This window comes from Pholcus phalangioides, unplaced genomic scaffold (assembly GCF_987345545.1).
Source record: "Pholcus phalangioides strain wild (caught in Gottingen) unplaced genomic scaffold, Ppha-v1.0 ptg000020l_1, whole genome shotgun sequence".
NCBI lineage: Eukaryota > Metazoa > Arthropoda > Arachnida > Araneae > Pholcidae > Pholcus > Pholcus phalangioides.
Genome location: NW_028301613.1, coordinates 12094816 through 12114242, shown reverse-complemented (window position 1 = coordinate 12114242; position 19427 = coordinate 12094816). Strand labels below are relative to the sequence as shown.

Sequence of the window (19427 nt, the reverse complement as noted above, 5' to 3'; positions counted from 1 at the left end):
TATATTATAGTAATATTGTATCACGCGAGCAGACAAAACAAAAGCGAAATCGTTAATATAATCTTAATTTGTCATATTTTACCAATCTAATTCTGTTTTAAAGGATGACAGCATAATGCATCTTGGCGACAAACCTTCAAGCAATAAGATAGTTATTGAGGTAACCTTTGCTGAACATAACGCAAAGGATTCTGGGACTGTTTTTTCATTGAGAACAATAAGCATTGCGCTGTAGGGAGATTTTAGTAGCGGGTAGAGAGTAAAATACAAGTTGTTCGGTCTTCTGGTCCCTGCAGTGATCGAGCGAGGTCGTCTTTACCTCGATTCTGGTAATTGAGATGTAGTGATAAGGGAGCCATATATACTCTATAATTCTAAAATGTAAAAACAAAGCGGAATGCTACCCTGAAGGAAAGAAATAAGATATGGAAATGTGTGAACACCCTACTCAAATGAACTGAATAAAGTTGAGTAGAATGGATATCCAATTGCCGTCACGATGGAAGGAGATGACTGCACCATGCGGTATGTCCACGCTTTCCAAGCAGATGATAATGCCCCAGTGGTTCGACTACGATCTACAAGAACATCTTCGCACATGGCTTCCTCCTCGAGAAATATGGCACACCTGGAGTCGCCCGTCCCACTGGACTTTCCTTGGTGTCAAACGATTCGGATCCTCACCTCTATGATCTTAATTCCGATGTACCCTCCTGTTATTATTACAACCAGATCTGGTATGTGAAATTGTTAGTTTAATTTTTAAGAGCCCTTAATTTCGATTCTTTAATCTTACTATGCATTCAAAATTGTTTTTAATCATGTGGCCTAAAATCTCTGATATTAAAACAACTCTAACTCTGAACCAGTGTGAGGGTAATTATTGATTTAATGTATTTTATTTTAAATTGTTGTTTTTCTCGTACATGAGCCAATCGAATCGACCCCCCCCCCTCATAACATCCTTTGAAACAAAGACCATTCACATGGGATCAAATACATATTCGACTGAAAAATTAAAGTCTTGATCAATTAGTGTCATTAATAATTTGCACCATATAGGACGAGATTGCTCTATATCGTAGTTATGACATCTGATATTCCGGTATATAACAATAGCGTCCAGATATTGTACTATGTCGGTGTGCTACTGGAGTTGTCATTGCCGAAGTAAGGGAGGGGGTCTTAAGGAAGTGAAATAATCCGCTGTAAGGGTTGAATTTCTAACCAAAGCAGTTAATTTCTCCACAAGCGTGGTCAGCTCCAACGACTTCTTTTTGTGCCAAGCTTTATGGCTGACAAAGAACACACACACAATTACTCAAAAACAAAAAAAAAGCAATTTATGGCATAAATCAATGTAATATGCAATGATCAATAGGACGGGAAATGAGAAAAACCACGAAAAATTACGCGCAAAAAATTGAATATGATCTGACGGTTAATTAATATGGTTGATAAAGGGTTGTCAAAACTAGGAAATATGGATGTGGCTGCCCCCCCCCCCTGGGATCAGGAAATTTCGCCCCTGGTGTTTTGTGCCCGATACATTTCGCCTGCCCTGAATCTGTGAGTGACCCAGTGATTATGCGAGTGACCATATGAGAGCAGTATTTATCTATGGTAAGGGGAGGGGGTAAAGCGATAATTCATAAAATTATATTAATACATAATATTGCAACAACAAATTCAAAAAAACTTCGACTAAAAATCGGGTAAAACCGTGATATTTTTCAAAAAATTCGGAACGGAGAAATACAGAAAAACGGGAAAGTAACACGGAAAATGCGGCACATATGGTCACAGCATGTTGAGACTAATTTTTTTTTTTTTCAGTGATTTGTAAAATCACCTTTCCCAACAGCGAGCTCTAGATTCGCTCCTGTGTATGAGTGACCACATGAGTAGCCAAGTGAGTATGTGGGTGACCACATGAGTAGCCATGTGAGTGACCAAACTCACTTGGTCTCTCATGCGACCACGCACCCCCTTCAATTGGTCACTCAGACTCACTTCTCCACTCATACGGTCACTCACCTCTTCAACTGGTCAATCATATGTAGTACCCGTCTTACACAGTAAGGCCCTCCTCACACGAGGAAACTAAACTCGAGCTCGAGTTGCTTAAACTTGAGAGTTGAGTTGCACGTTCTCCCTCACACGGCGCTACTAAAAAAATATTCAAAGCCCGGGGGAAACTGAGTAAAAAAACAGCAGTCTATAGTTCTACTTCTTATCTTCCAGTACTATCTTGTTAATCGGGATAGGAAAAATCGAAATTTATTTATTTAAATAAAAATCGTTACAAAGAAATAAGTAAAATAGTTTCTATATATTATAAAAGTTAAATTACTACAGAATTTCAGCTCACAGGTAAATAAACAATTTCATTATTTAAATTGATATCATTTTAAAATGACAATAAAATAATTTATATAATTTTTTGAGTGATTTCAATGGGAAAAAATTCGTAATTAAAATTTGTTTTTCCTCTATAAATGTGCCTTTCAGTACGTGTATACTGTATATGTTGGATTTATTATTATATTTTTATTGTTTATTAGTTAAAATATTGTCACATAAGGATTTTAAGTAGTCGACGAAAGCTACGGTTCCGAGAGGCAAAAAACAAGCTGTAGGCAAAACTAGAGACAAGCAACATGAATTGTTTGTTTCAGGGAATGATTTTCCCCGAATACTCCCACACACAGATGTGCGTGTACGTGACCTAGATTACAGAAATTCCAATCAAGGAAGAAAATCAGGGACCATCCCTATGGAACATGTGCTTGTTTAGGTACATGTGAAAGTAGACCGTATTTTGAAATTTTCTGGATGTGCTTATCCGACAAACCAGACACGACCCAGGCTCTGTCCCTCGCCTTTAAAACATTTTTCAGAGGTGTGTGGGAGGTGCTTATCCAGGGCCATCGGCGTACGCCCCCCCCCCTCCCCTTGAGCCAAGATTATAGTGTTATTTTGCAGGGAAAAAAGTAAACCCCCTCAGAAGGGAAAAAAAACAACAAAACCCTCCTCTAGAAAATTCTGCGTACGCCTATGTCCAGGGCCGTCTTAAGAGGATCATGGGCCCCAGCCATGTATTTTTTTTTCTGAAGCCCTACTTAAATTACCCTAATTAAATTCATTTGGTTATACAAGGATGACGTCACTCTCCGCTACCATACGAAGGTTTTTAACAACTAGCTGTTGCGAAGATATATTTTGGAAAAAGAAAAATCCAACTGCCCCTGCGGGGAATCGAACCCACGTCCTTTCACTTTCCGAGTAAACGCCTAGACCACTAGACTACAGAGGCACCGAATCTCTCAATCTTTCCTAGGAGCTCGTGTACACTGAAAGGGACCGTACATGGACGGCCGGACCCGACTCAGGAAAAGCTCACAACTGCTGACACTGCCACCAGATGGCGAAGGTTTTATAAAACCTTCGTATGGTAGCGGAGAGTGACGTCATCCTTGTATAAGTTGAATTTTCTCTCTTTCCAAAATATATCTTCGCAACAACCAGTTATTAAAAACCTTCATTTGGTTATTCCTGAAATTTTTTACCAGGTCTAATTTTCGTGACGCCCCATCTTTTGAAATCCCCCGGGGGGGAGTTCTCGGGTGGGCCCATGTGCTTACCACAGATCCGTCATCTGTGGGATCAGGGGCTATTTTGGGCTTTCAAAAGATACACTAGAAATGGTATATATACGTACAGTGAGTATGTTCTTTGCCCCCCCCCCCGGAAAAAGTTGAAATGACACAGTCCTGGTTTACCATTTTATTCAGTGGCGTCAGAGCCAGGGGTGCTCAATCACCCACGGTAATTTGTGACATGGATCAGAGCACCCCAGAATTGATTCAGAAATTAAAATTTCCGATATCAAGCTAAAGACGAGCACCCACAGTTTTTCCAACGACCCTATTTCATTATAATTTCAAAATAATATCAATTTAAATAAAGAAATCGTGTATTTACCTGTATGCTGAAATTCTGTCGAAATTTCATTATATCCTTTCAACTGATAATTTATTATATATATACTCTGGATTGCTTTTCAATTTGAGTCCAAACTCGCATGACGAAAATATGAAGGAATGCTGCAGGCAATTTCTTCAACAAAAGCTGGCGGCGACTAGCATGCCAGTCGCCTAGTGATTAAAATGAACTTAATATGAATTAAGTTCGATATTTCGTCGCCAATACGCCAATTTCCTCATGTGAGGGCTTCTATAGTGATATGCATGCTGGTTTTCTTTAAAGGGTTTCTCTTATCAGTTGCCGGACTTAAGTTTCCCCGTGTGAGGAGGGCCCAACACAACTGATAAATGTAGTAAAAATGCAAACGCCAAAAATCATCTTTTTTCTCTAAAATAGTTTTACTCTCGCATTGGCCTACACAAAGGGGTTTTTTGGGGTTCTAACCCCTCCTCAAGCCGAGACTATAGTGTTATTTCGCAGGAAAAAACTTAAATCCCCCCCCCCCCCCCCCGTGAAATTCCTTTGGACGTCTATGTACTCTCATATTTACAGCGTTTCGTTTCGTAAGAGAATATCTTGTATGATAGTCTCTTTTGAAATAGTCCAAATTGCTCTATGTCGGACAACGTCGACAAATGTATGCCATTTCTACGTCGAAGGATATTGGTTACGACATCGAACGGTATGGAAATCTCTACGTCGTCCCATATCGGTGTGCTACTGGGGGTTAAAAGTGTCATGGGCCCCCAGCAAATAGATTTTTATGAGGCTCCCATCTGACTAGAAATGCCTGCTTACCAATTCAAGTGTTTAATCTCGAAAAACGTGACCAGATCTCACCATTATGAGGTTCCTCTGCACATGAGGCCCATGCACCGTGCCTGGGTGGGCCCATGCGTTAATACGTCACTTCTGATATGGTAATTCACCCACCCACCCGGTCAGTCGGCGAAATTTCCGTAAACCGTGGATTCCAGGGTTTTCGATTGGCGCGAAAATAAAGTTATCACGCTGATAGTATAAATAATATATAGGCTTAATCACAAAAATAAAGTTGTCGCTGATCAAGTTCAAGGAGAATTGACCACCGAAGCGTTTGTTCAAATATGTTGCACACCAGGGCCGCAACTGGGGGAGAGCAGGTGGGTCTCGTGCCCGGGCACTGGACCCGAAGGGTGAAAATTTCATTCTGAAACATCTCCTTCAACATTACAATGGGGCGTCAAAATGCACCCTTGCCCTGGGTGACCAAGCATCTAGTTGCGGCTCTGTTGCACACACTCACACATCAATGCTGATATCTATATTTTCAAATGAACAGCGTGCAATAGTTTTTGAGTTCTGGCAAATCAAGCATTCCTGTTCACGCCAAATCACCAGTCGAACCCGGAAGTTAGGAGACTAAACAGCCAAAAGTAAAGATTGAAAAGGGTTATCTTGTCATTGAACCTAAACGCCATTGATCATCCAAAAAGAAAAAAAAAGAAAAGATAATAAATAAGATAAATGAATAAAAAATAAGTCAAAGACGTCTGAAATGAGCCTCCCGGTGTTGTCGTCTGCTGTTGACATAGTAACGAGGACGGACCATTCATCCATTCACGCAGCAGCGTGTTTTCTGCTCTCTTCAAAACTTCAAACAAAGAGCTCTCAATCGGAAATTTTGCTGGGTCTTGGGTCGCTTCAGCGAGGATTGAGGTGCTGTATAATAATTTACTTATAAAGCTGTATTTCAGCTGTATAATTTGTGGGAAATCTTTTTTTTTTTTTTGCCACTATTTCAGTTTTATTTTTTAGAGGAAGTGGAAAACAACAGGGTTAGTCTTTCAAATAATTTATAAGCAATGCCATGTTTGCCCGAACAATGTTTGATGGTTTTTTAAAAAACCAAATCCTAGTGCCGTCTTAACGCATAAGAGAAGAAGACGCCTCACAAAAATGAGATCTGATAGAAATTTTCGTGAGTGAGCATGTAAATTTGCAGGCCCCAAAGCAGAATGTTTATCACTGTTCTGCGACAAGCTCTCAGCTGACGAAATGTTCTGCGGTAAAAATCCCCAAACATGTAATAGTGTTTTTTTGCACTTTTTCTTGAAATTCTTCCAAATTGTTCTGCAGTAGCGCAGTAATTGTTCTGTGACGTCCGTCGAAGATTTTGGTACATTCTGCTTTGGGGTTTGCAGGCAAGCATTTTAAGCCAGGTAGAGTCTCAAAAAGACTCACTTGGCTCTGGGGCTCCAGTAAGGTGGTTACACGCCTTCTCGCTGATTTTTAATATAATTTCAATTTTTGAAAATTAATTAGTAATTATTTTAATTATAATTTTTTCGTTGATTTAAAAAAAAACAGTTGAGAACATAAAGTCAGTTTAAATATATTCATGAACATTTTTAATCAGGGAAATTCATTTTATTAGCTTCAAACTATTAAAAAAGGGGGAAAAAATCTATTGGACAGCTGACCGGTTAAGGAGCATCACGCAGCTAATTATTTTGCAGCCCTCTAAATTTGGTTTTTCCCAAGTCTTCGCTGGCACCCAAGAATGATTATTAAACAACTGTTTCGTTGTAATAAGAAAAATTCTGCAATACATTTGGGCAATAGTGCCCAGCTAACACCATCTATAGCAGAAGGTATCCACGAGAAGCTCGTGACATCACAGAACATGGTCACCTTACCTATATCCATTGGATATAGCAGACCGATGCATGCACCATCTTTACTCCCCTTTTTGTAGTATATCCAATGGCTATAGGTGAGATGACCTTCTTCAGTGACGTCACAAGCTTCATGCGGAGGCTTTTTGCTATAGATGGGGTTGCCCTTGCGCAGTGAAAAACTTATAAGTGTACCTTCCCTCCAGGACTACTGCTCTACAATATATGCATGCAAGGAACCATAGTAGAAATGTTGTTACGGCTAGAGAATCTACCCAGGGCTACAACTGGATACTTTTTCAGCTAGAGTAAGCACACATTCCCCCCCCCCACCCGGATAATTTTTAATAGTTGATTAAAAAAAGAGTTCAGCGCCCCCCGTTGTTACAGTGCCTGGGAAATCAGGTCCACCTCTTGGTGGGGGGGGGGGGCAGGGTTTAATGTCTGAATATTAAGGGTTTCCAGTCTTCGACAGAGATTTCAGTTATTACGTTTTACTTTGTTAAGAAGTCAAAATGTAATCATAGTATTTTTATTCTGTATTGCTGGCCTGTGTGGCCGTGCTTTTCAATCCTGCTGACCCTGCTAGTGCTGTCTTAATGCTTGGGCCCACCGGGGAATGACAGCAGACTCAAGTGCAGGGGGGGGGGCGCATAATCTGATTGCAGTTTTTGACAGTGATTTTAATGTAAATTGGTGGGTTGGTACTTCTAGAAAGTATGTCTTTTACTCTTCGCTTGTAGGGGTGGCCCCCCATAAAAATAATTTGCCTGAATAAATAATTGGAACTGTTAAGGAGGAGGGAAAAAATCATAGAGGTAAGTTTGAAAAAAATCTTTTTTCTTCCTCTATTTCTGCAGCAATTTTGAGGTTCACCCCAAAATTTTTGTGATATTTATGTATTTTAACTTTTTTTTTTAATGGGATAAGGCAGTTATAGCTTATTTTTCCTGTTACAATAGTTTTAATAGAATTATCAAGTGCCCCCTTCTCGTCCAGTGCACAGAGCACCAGATCCACCTGCAACCTTCTTGGCACATGTTATACCGTACTCTGTATCCCCACGTTTGCGATTTGCGAACAACCCTCTAAACCCATACCCTTTGCATGTGGTGAGGAAATATAACATGATTGAATGTATTAAAAATGACTTGTAATTCTTTTGACTGGCCTCAGTCTGGCATGACATCACAGAGATATATGTGATGTCATATATTAATAGGGAGATCGGCTCACATTTGTGCCTTGAAGTACACAAGTAACTTAAAGTCAAGTATCACATGGTGGCAATGAAAAACTTTGCCAACTTGGAGTGTACTTTGATTATACGTAAATCTTGCAAAAAATTCTGATTAGGGACAATCACCCCTCCCAAGAGCCAAATAATACGAGAAAAATCAGTCTAGGGGCTGTTCAAGTATTACGTAAGCAAATTTTAAACCGTTTTTGACCCCTTCCCCCTTGTCAGCAAAATTTCGTCATCAGCTCTGCCCCTCTGAATCCTAACGCATATTGGTGGGATCAGAGACGTACACGGGGGGGGGGGGGGGATCATAGGATCACCCTGCAGTATAAAGTGATGTGTCATTGAAAATGATTCCTACATTTATGCATGTCCAGCTAGATTTGACGAAGCAATTCATGCCTGGTTAGAGACATACAAAATAATCCTTCTATATTGTTTCACTCGATTACTTGACTCCTGAAGATGTCTGTCATTCATGCAAGTGAAAAATTAAGTTTGTTCATTTATTTGTGATAGACTGCCCAAAATCCCCACACTGTAATATTTATGATGCCTGCAGCAGTCTTGTTCAGTGGTTTTTTTTGTTTTTTTTTTAAATTTCAGGTTTAGTGTATAAATCAGCAAAGAAAAAACTTGGTATTGGGTCATTCCATTTCAAATCACCCGGCAAAATGCCAAAATGACACCCATAGTCCCAGATTTCAATGATTTTTTTTTTATTTGTTGCATTTACCATCCTTATTAACCGTGTGAAATATTATTTGCATATCTCTAAAACTTTTTGAGAAAAAAAATGTTAAAATTTATCAAAAACTGATGCAGATGAATTTTCCGAGGCTCAATTTTTAAGCGGCATTGTTTTAGAAAATAAATCATAACTTTTTCAATTTTCAGTATATTCAAGTGAAATTTTCACTAAAGTGTTCACAAAAACATACAAAATATGAATAAAAATAATTCATGCACTTACATTTGAAATTTACATGCAAAAAAAAATTATGTAAACTTTGTTTTTGTGGAATTTTTCGTTAGAAAAAATAAAATTTTTCAAACGTATTTTTAGACCAGAGGCACAGCAGTTACCAAAACAACTTTTATTTTAAACTTCTCCTAAATATATGAAGTAAAATACTGGAGAAAAAAAAAAATGGTTTTTTGACCGCTAATATGTTTATTCTGGCTCGCAACACAAAATTCATCGAAATTAATGTTTATTGCTTCTACCATGCTTGTTGACCATGCAAAGTTTCATGTACATATCTTAAAAACTTTTTGAGAAAAAAAATGTTTTCTAACCTCACGAATGACGTCTCTTAGGCTAACCCCATTCAAGCAATATTATTTGTGAAAATATATCATAACTTTGCAGATTTTCAATACATTCAAATGAAATTTCCACTAAAATGCTTACAAAAAAATGTAGATTATCACTAGGAAAGAAAATTTAAACCTTTGCATTAAAAAATTAGATGGCAAAAAAAATTGTTGAAATTTAATTTGATTCTTTTTATAATAAAAACGCAATGGCTCACCTTTGCTTTTTCATTTACAAAAGCTCTCCTGCTTTTCGCACAGCATATTCAGTGACATTGAACTCTTCAGATTTTTTTCCTTGTTCCCCTTTCTTAAAGCAGGGGCCAGAGTTAAAATTTGAGTTTTCCCCTTGTTGTGATGGTTAAATTGTCTTATTTCTAATTAACTTTATCAAAATAATCATATTTGCTTTTTGTTTAATACCTTCATTAAGTGTGCTTTGAGATTCATTTTCTGGTAATTCTTCAAAAACTTTACAAACATTTGATTTTAAAGTGTTGCAAGCAGATTCAACTTTTCTTTTGGCATTGTTTGACTTGCACTGTGGAGCTACCCTATGAAGTTTAATTGGTGACTCTTCTATGTTCTGTAGAGATGAATTTATTTCTTCAATTGCTTCTTGTTTAATAATTGACATTTTTCCAAGTTACTTCTCTACATTACTATCACTGTTCATCTCTTCACAGTATTCAGTTTCTTCACCTAATTTATTGTTGTTTATATTCACTGTCCCTACAGGCATGGCATATTTTTGGAATTGATTTTGTACAACCATTTATTTCATTTATACATGAAAAATACAAGTTTACTATCCTTAAACCTTTTGTTATTTTTTTCTTATGACATTTTAAAGGATTAAAGCATACTTTCGGATATATTTCATAAACTTTGAGAAAAAAGCTCTATGATGCTTAAACACACAGTAGATAAATGTTCAGAACTTGCTCCACTCTTCAATATTGATGTCCGATAGGTCCAATGATGTAATGGGTAACAGATTTTACACTTTTGATGACAGTCAGATCCAGTTTCTTTTCCAACACTCACACTTTTCCAACAAATTTCAAGTGTCTTTTCTGACATTTTACTTTGAATTCCAAAATGATGATATAAAATATTTAGCTCAAATGGGAATTGTGTTATCATAAGAAAAATTTGCTAACCCTGGAGTAGGCTACTTTATGGAGCACATTCTGTCTTCAGCAAGATCATAATTGAGACTTGCATCATTTGATGGGGAGGGGGGGGGGGGAGCAGTTTAGTTCTAACACTTTTGTTTTAGTTTTCCCAATGAAGCAGCAGCTGCCCTCTGAAGGACAAAGACCAGTGTGCCATAGTTTATATCTTCACAGAAGCTATTATTATTTTTTACAATCATCATCACAGCAAGAAACATCACATCTAATATATCACCGCCAGGCATTATATACATTATGTTTTTAATTCTACTCTCTTCCATCTGCCTCATTATTTAATTCTTTGTTATTTAATGCCTCATATTCTGGCTTTTTATCAGCAATTTTAAATTATTTCTTGGGAAAAATATATAGAGGCTTATGTTAGATATTATAATGTAGATTTTTTTTCACACAAGTATAACCATTTCATATTTATCATATACATTAAATGTATGTTTATTAAAATATATGCTGTAAAAATCAAAGTAATTTTTAAAAAAATTTAACACTTGTGGTAAAATAACTTTATAATTAAGCATGTTAAAAAACTTCAAAAATTAATCTATATATATATATGATTAATATTATCTGGATTTATCAAATACAAAATAATTCTTTATGCAAAAATATATCAGATTGCAAAAGTTCATCTTTGTTGCATCATAAGAAATATTTATAGATCAATTAAAAGTGAAATTAATTATTTTTAATTTGAACACTTCTAAGAATCTGAACATGAATGTTTAATTTAAAAAATTATTTCATTCACTGAAAACCTTTTTTTTCACCAACTCCCATTTGGCACATTACATTAACATTTCTAATTATTTCATGAATTCTTTTAATCCTAGCATTTTAAAATTTATTAATTGTTTTGAATTATTGCATTAACTACTCATGAAACTTAATTTAGTGAATACTGTAATAAATGTATAAACGTACATGAAAAATAAAATTTAAATTTCTTTTTACTAAGCATGAATCATTATATTAAGTCAAAATGTACAAATATAATTAATGTAGTCATATAAGTACAATTGTGTTTTGTTACTCAAATGTATTAACTGTCAAAGTAATGTTTACTTTTCTACAGTCTTCTTAATATATTAATAGGATTAAATTTAAAAAAAAATATGAAAATTCATGCTGTGCATCCAAAAAAAAGTGTTTAAAAAATTGTGTTAAAAAAAAAAATTAATAAAAAAATTAAATTTAAATGACTTTTTTCCTCTGAGGTTTAAATTTTTTCTATTCATAATCTGCATTTTCTTGTGAGCATTTTAGTAGAAATTTCATTTGAATGTATTGAAAATCTGCAAAGTTATGATATATTTTCACAAATAATATTGCTTGAATGGGGTTAGCCTAAGAGACGTCATTCGTGTGAGGTTAGAAAACATTTTTTTTCTCAAAATTTTTTTAAGATATGTACATGAAACTTTGCATGGTCAACAAGCATGGTAGAAGCAATAAACAAAAAATAATGATTGGAATGCGGGATGATGGGTTGCATTTCAGTATCTAGTTGAATGATTTGAAATCGGAACGATCCAGTCTTATTTCGATGAATTTTGTGTTGCGAGCCAGAATAAACATATTAACGGTCAAAAAACCATTATTTTTTTTCTCCAATATTTTACTTCATATATTTAGGAGAAATTTAAAATAAAAGTTGTTTTGGTAACTGCTGTGCCTCTGGTCTAAAAATACGTTTGAAAAATTGTATTTTTTCTAACGAAAAATTCCACAAAAACAAAGTTTACATAATTTTTTTGCATGTAAATTTCAAATGTAAGTTTATGAATTATTTTTATTCATATTTTGTATGTTTTTGTGAACACTTTAGTGAAAATTTCACTTGAATATACATACTGAAAATTGAAAAAGTTATGATTTATTTTCTCAAACAATGCCGCTTAAAAATTGAGCCTCGGAAAAGTCATCTGCATCAGTTTTTGATAAATTTCAACATTTTTTTTCTTAAAAAGTTTTAGAGATATGCAAATAATATTTCACACGGTTAATAAGGATGGTAAATGCAACAAATAAAAAAAAAATTATTGAAATCTGAGACTATGGGTGTCATGGCTGGGTGATTTGACATGGAATGACCCTATTGACAGATAGAGGATGCCTATCTATGGTTTTGTTTCCATTTCACAGCAGCCATTTTCTACTAATTTGGAACTGAGTGGAGCTATCTGGCATTCATAATGTAGATCCAGAGTTACAGAACCATTGGAATTGAAGAATGATTCTATGTCCAACATGGACTGTGTTTGTGATTCAGTTATTTTATGTTACATTGCCATTGCAGAATGATATAGTCCATTCCCAAGAAGCTAGATATGCATTGGGAGCATGCTACAGTCAACCATGTGTGCATGGGCTGTGTGTTCCTATTCTGGCAGACTTATACCGCTGTTACTGTCGTAATGGTTACACTGGCCTGAATTGTCAAACTAATTACGATGATTGCAGGAAAGAGCCCTGTCGAAATAATGCCTCTTGCATAGATGGTGAAGACTCATTCTCTTGTGTTTGTAGAGAGGGATACACAGGTAATATGTCCATCATGTTTTTTATACATTGCTCGATATTATTATCTATGTAGCTGTGAATTACAAAAAATTGAAAAAATTGTTTCTAGGAGAACTTTGTGAAACAGAGATTAATGAATGCATATCCAATCCTTGCATAAACGATGGTGTGTGTGAAGACTTGTTGAACAGCTATGTATGCCATTGCCCGCTTGCTTATGAAGGTGAGATTTCTTCAATTTGCTAGTAATCAGAGTATACAAAAAATGTGTATTATTTTGGATGTGGTTTATCCAAATAAACAGATGTGCAATTTGTAGACAAGTTCATTTCAAATAAGAAAAACTAATCCATATCTGTCTTTTGTTCTTGAGAGGAGAAAGTTCCAAAAATATCTTTGAATTTTCATGTTTTAAAATTTTAAGGCCTAGTATGGTGAATTTTTCAAAACATTTTTATTTCAAGCTATTAAAAAGTGATAATGAGCATTTCGTAGAGAATTTCACTTCAAATAAGGAAAACGAATCTATATTTATTCCATTTGTTCGCAGGAGGAAAAAATTCCATAAATCTGTTCTAATTTTCATGTTTTAACACTAGAAGCACCAGGCCGGTCATTTTGACCGTTTTTGAAATCCTTGCTCCTGTTTCATGATGAACCTATTTTTTAGAATCTTAAAATTTTATGACTTTTCCTGAAAGTAGTTGAGCATTATACTGTCCAAATGTTGTTTGTCAAAAATCAAAACTGACCAATATATTTTTAATTCTACCTATAAACATCATGGCCGGTCAATTTGACCGGCCATGGTCAAGTCCAAAATGATTGGTGTTGCTCAAAGTATGAGAGTCATTTCTCTGTACAGACCATAACATTTACATATATTTTCGCCTGACCATACGCAGGCGCGGATCCAGGGTAATGTGTTGGGGGGGGGCGATTTTTTAAAGTGAGGTTCCGATAAGAGAGGCCCAACCTAGTGTCCGCAGATGCCAAACATGCTTAAAATATAAAAATTAATTAAAAGTTGTGAATTAATTAAAATTTATATTAATGCATATTATAAATTTTTTCAGTAGGCCACATACTTATTTAAGAAATTGCTCGTAGTAACTAATGTTACAACTAATGAATTAGTTTTTTTTGACAATGAATTTGGACATTTGTTCCGGCTACCCTCACAAAAACTACCGTACATAAAAAAAGTTTCTTGGGCAATGAATAATTTGTTGTATTTATAAACGTAAGGCCTCTTTAGCAGCCTGGCAGTAGAGTGTTTAGGGAGCTAGCGTCTGACTTTGCAGGTCTGGGTTCGAATCCTGGCTCGGGCATGGATCTCTACTACAGCTAACAAATTCCCTGGCCAGATCATAAAGATATACGTGAGGATCACGTTAATTCTGATGTGCATTTCCAGCTAAAAAAATTTATATTAACAGTATCAAGAGTGCAATAGTACAAATAAATGAAAAATTTGCAAATGAAAATACAGCAGAATATCGAAAGCATATGAAGAATTTAAAAATGATCCGAGAATCCTACTTAATTTCCTTTTGCTTGATAAAAATTAAGGCTCACAGTTAACTGGACACAACAATATATGCAAATAAAAATTTTAGTACATCCGTATGTATTTTTGAAATATATGACATCCATATTTGCTATGGGCATCTTTTTCTCAGCCACCTCGTTGGACATTTTGCCTCTTGTGGCGTTGTATTTGTATTCGATAAATATTTTTTTCCAGCTTTTCATGTCAAAGTAGGTAGATATTTTCCTTATTAATGTATTTTTTAACCCTGTGAAAGTATTAAACGTTTCTCTCTGCGACGTTTTGATAACAATTACGCAAAATAAATATGAATAGAATAAGGATCTCGGTCAACCAGAGGAAACCGATTCTGAGCTACCTCGTATACCAGAAACCTTGTTTAATAGAGACGATCCTTTGTAACGTATCGGGATCCGATCCCTCTACGTTAATGGTGGTCTTGTCGTTATGTGGGAAATTCCTTCTTATTTTAGACCCCAGGGACCTCTCAGTTACCGGAAACCACCCGAGGACCCACTGGCGAACCGGTAAGGGCCAGAGTGTTCGATTAGTTCGGCAGTCGGCGGGTGGGGTCTTTCGGCTGTCGAACGAGAACGGGCCAGAGGTCGGGCTACTGATGTCCCACATAAATTAATTCCCCTCATGACGACGATGCCGCTATTTTCGTGGAGGGGTTTGATCCAATATATGTATAGTTGGGCGAGGCTTAGCCCAGTTTAAATTATTTTTATCGAAGAACTTCCCGGGGGAGTTGTTGCAAGTCTCGTTGTGCGGATACGAAAATAGTGTTGTACTCACTTATTTTCGGCGGGGGGCTGCAGACCTCCGTCGGAACAATTCATTTCATATTGTTATGTTAGTAATGTTTACATAATCGGGAGAGTCTGATCAGCTCTCCGGATTATGTCATGTTGCCAGATTCCAATGTAATTAAATTGTAATGTTTATAATAGTGACGCATGAATATGCAAATTCGATAATTTTGTTGAGGCGAAAAGGCCATGCGAGGACATGTGGTCCCAAACTTCTTGTAAAAGGGGAGTATAAATTCCTCCCTCTTTGTCTCTCACATTGCGTTCGTCTAATCTTGTTCTGTTCAACTGAAGCCCTCTAGTAGGACGGTTCACCGTCTTACTACCGTATCTATTGGCCTTAGGCTGAATTGTTAAAATGCAATAATCTACATTATTTGAATCCGTTTTCCGGCAGGTCCGGAATCAAAATATAAAACAATCTTCACAGTCAAAGTTCTTCATTGCTGATCGAGGTGGTCCGGCCCTCAACCGAGAGGCCCCCGGAGCTGATCAAGGTGGTTCGGCCCTCAACCGAGAGGCCCCCTGGAGCTGATCAAGGTGGTTCGGCCCTCAACCAAGAGACCCCCCGGAGCTGAGCAAGGTGGTCCGGCCCTCAACCGAGAGGCCCCCAGGAACTGATCAAGGTGTTCCGGTTCTCAACTGAGAAAACTCCTCTGGTATTTACGGAAAGGCTAACAACATCGGATGTCCGATCGCTGCACAGGTTGACTGTTGTTGATCATCAATTGGTGAGCCAGTATCTTTACTGCTAACGTCGAATAGAGGGCTCCAAGATATACTAATCCATTGTTAAAATTAACTAACCCATATAATTGAATAAATAATAATATTTCATGCGAAAGTTTGTTTCTAATCATTTTCCACTTGTCGTTTGCCACTTTATTGCTGGATATTTCGAACCGGGCAAGTAACTCCCATAAGGGACGTTGCAATTTTGGGGGCTCGGCCGGTTCTCAGTAAGTGTGGCAAACCGCGGGTGGAAAGTACTTTCGCTAAAAAAAATTTTTTTTTGATATTTAACATTGATTTTAGAGATGAATTCTAATAATCATAGTACGCCTAGAAATTTAGGTGATGATGTTCGTGTACAAATTGAACCGGAACCAAGTGGTTCACAATCGAATAATGGTTCACAAATGAACTTTACTTATCCAACAATGTCAAATCCTTATAGCGAGACGCATGTAATACTTCCCCCGGCATTACCTTTAAATCCCGCAAATGCTTTGGTTCCATTGACCCAACGCAGTGTTGGTAGTCTTATATTTTCAGGTAGTGGAGAAGACGTTAGAAGCTTTTTATTAAAATGTGAATCGTATTTTAATCTTTACAGTGTTCCTAATAAGATAGAGTTAGTTGTAAGCACGTTTGAAGGTCGTGCTCAGGCCTGGTGGCAAACGATAGGCAGGCACGAATGGGAAAAATGGGGCCCCCATAAATCGTGGGAAAGTTTCAAGGGCTTGTTATTACAAACCTTTTCAAGGTATCATACCAGGGTTGAATTAGCTCGTGCTTTATTCTCTGAAAAGTTTTCGACGGGCTCGTACCTTGATTTCGTATTACATAAGTTAGATCTTTTTCAGTCGTTCGATTTAACCGTTCCGGAGTCGGACAAAATTGAACTTATAATGTCACAATTACCCTATAATGTGAGAACATTTTTGGAAGTTAGGAAGCCTAATTCTTTGCAACAATTATTTGTAATGTTAGATCAATTTCTTGCAACGCGTGAAAATGTTCAAATTGAATCTCGTAAAAATTTTGAATCTTGTGAAAATTGTGTTGAGAAATTTCAACCTGAAGTTAGAAAAAATTGTGTGGGACCTACACAAAATGTAGTACAACCTTCAAGACGGCCTTTTAGGACAAATAAATTTTTTCGACAAGTTACCTGTTTTGGTTGTGGTCAAATCGGCCATATTGTAAAAAATTGTAAATCAAATGGGAATCAGGGAAACTAGACCTGGGATACATGAGAAGGGGTAGTGTATCCATGGGTAAAAAGACCCCTAGTAAAAAATTTAGTTTTCTTAATCCAGTTGTGAGAGTTAACAACAAGATTTTGACAGCAAAAATTGATACCGGTGCCGATTGTTCAGCGATCAGTTTCGATCTGGCTCGGCAGGTTGGTTCACCCACTAATCAAGTTAGACCCTATCACGGTGATAGATTTCAGTTGGCATCCGGTGAGTACTGTCAGCCTGTGGGGATTCTTCGGGCCCAAGTGGAGATACGAAACAGTGTCGTGCACACAGATCTGATAGTGCTCGCCAGGGTCCCATTTGGGATCTTGATCGGCAGTGATATTTTGAGTAAAACTGAAATTATAGTTGACTTCAAAAACTTTGAACTTAAAGGAGGATTGTTGTCGTATAAAGGAGATGTCGATCAGGTAAAAATGCAAAATTTAGTAAGTAAATCGGAATTTGATTCCGATCAGAAAAAAAGGTTGTTTGAATTGTTAAAACAATTTCCGAATTTGTTCAGAAACACTCCCGGTAGAACTCACGTTGCTGAGCATAAGATCGTGACTGACGGAAAACCGGTTTTTCGATCCCCTTTTTCTCTTCCGCGATGGAAAAAACAATTAGTAGAAGAGCAGGTGCAACAGATGCTCTGTGATGACGTCATTGAGCCTGCCTCCACAAACTGGGCTTCCCCGTGTTTTTTAATCAAAAAGAAAACTGGTGATTGGCGATTTGTCGTCGACTATAAAAAGGTGAATAAAATTACGGCACCCGATCGGTACCCTTTGCCTTTCATCGATCAAATTCTACAACGAGTGGGTGACGCACGATTCGTCTCTACGTTCGATCTGGCCTCAGGGTATTGGCAAGTTCCAGTGCGGCTAGAGGATCGGGACAAAACGGCATTCATAACCGATTCTGGAATGTACCGATTTAAGGTAATGCCCTTTGGACTCAACAATGCCCCGGCCACGTTCCAACGCATGATGACTACAATCCTGGGCCACTTAGTCGGTAAGTGTGCCGATTTTTATTTGGATGACATTGTCGTTTACAGTTCGAATTTTGAGGAACATTTACAAAACTTGAAAACAGTATTTTCGTGTTTGGAAAAAGCAGGCTTAACTCTTAAGCCAGACAAATGTAATCTCTATAAAAAAAATTTGGAATATCTAGGTCTCTGTTTGACCAAAGAAGGATGGCACGTAAAACAGGACCAAACCGACGCCATTTTGAGTTTTTCTAGGCCTAAAACAGTAAAACAGGTGCAACGTTTTCTGGGACTCTGCGGGTGGTACCGGCAATTTGTTCCCCATTTTGGTGATGTCGCTAACCCCCTTTACGGCCTGACAAAAAAAGGGCAAAGGTTCAAATGGGACAAAATACACCAACAGGCGTTCGAAAAATTGAAACATCTCTTGTCTTGTGCTCCCGTTCTAACCACAAGAAAAAAAGATTGTGCCTTAAAAATTTACACAGATGCCTCAGGAATTGGGCTTGGAGCCATTTTGCAGCAAGTTGAGCCTGACGGGGAAAAGCCGTTAGCCTATGCCAGTCGTACCTTGAATTCAGCAGAAAAAAATTATTCGGTAACAGAACAGGAGGGACTCTCTGTTATATGGGCGTGTAATAAATTTCGAGCCTGGTTTTCAGGAGAACCTGTTACTATAGTAACGGATCACAGGGCAGTCGCCTGGTATTTTGAGGCTAAACAATTGAAGGGGAGGTTAAGCCGATGGGCTCAATTACTACAGGAATATCCTTTAAAGTTTGAATATAGAAAAGGTTCGACCATGCAGGCCCCTGATGCCCTGTCCAGAATGCCCGCTGTTGTCACCACTGAAACTGATTTCGAGGAAAAAATTGATAATAAATTATATTTGTTCTCGTTTTTGGATTTACCTGAGTTAATTGTTCAACAGAAAAAAAATTACCAAGATATTATACAGTATTTTAATGATAAATCTGTCGGAAGACAAAAAATTGATGAAAAAATTGTATTACCTTTTCGAAAATCAAAAATTGTTTTTTAGATTCAGGAATAAAAAATTGCTAGTAATTCCTCCACCATGTAGAGAGAAATTTTTGACTGAAATGCACATGCATCCCATTTCAGGTCACATGGGAGTCAATAAAACTCTTCAGCGATGCCGACAACGCGCGTTCTGGC

General features: G+C 37.1%; 1 protein-coding gene across 1 annotated transcript in view; it reads left to right on the top strand.

Annotated features, from left to right (window-relative positions):
* The first annotated feature begins 5556 nt into the window (after window positions 1–5556).
* The window catches only part of eys (eyes shut), a 276465-nt gene continuing 262594 nt past the window's right edge, over window positions 5557–19427 (top strand). Inside the window, exons 1-3 of the mRNA XM_089248363.1 lie at window positions 5557–5685; window positions 12700–12943; window positions 13033–13146. The gene's annotated coding sequence lies outside the window, so the exon portion shown is untranslated. The remainder of the gene's footprint in view (window positions 5686–12699; window positions 12944–13032; window positions 13147–19427) is intronic.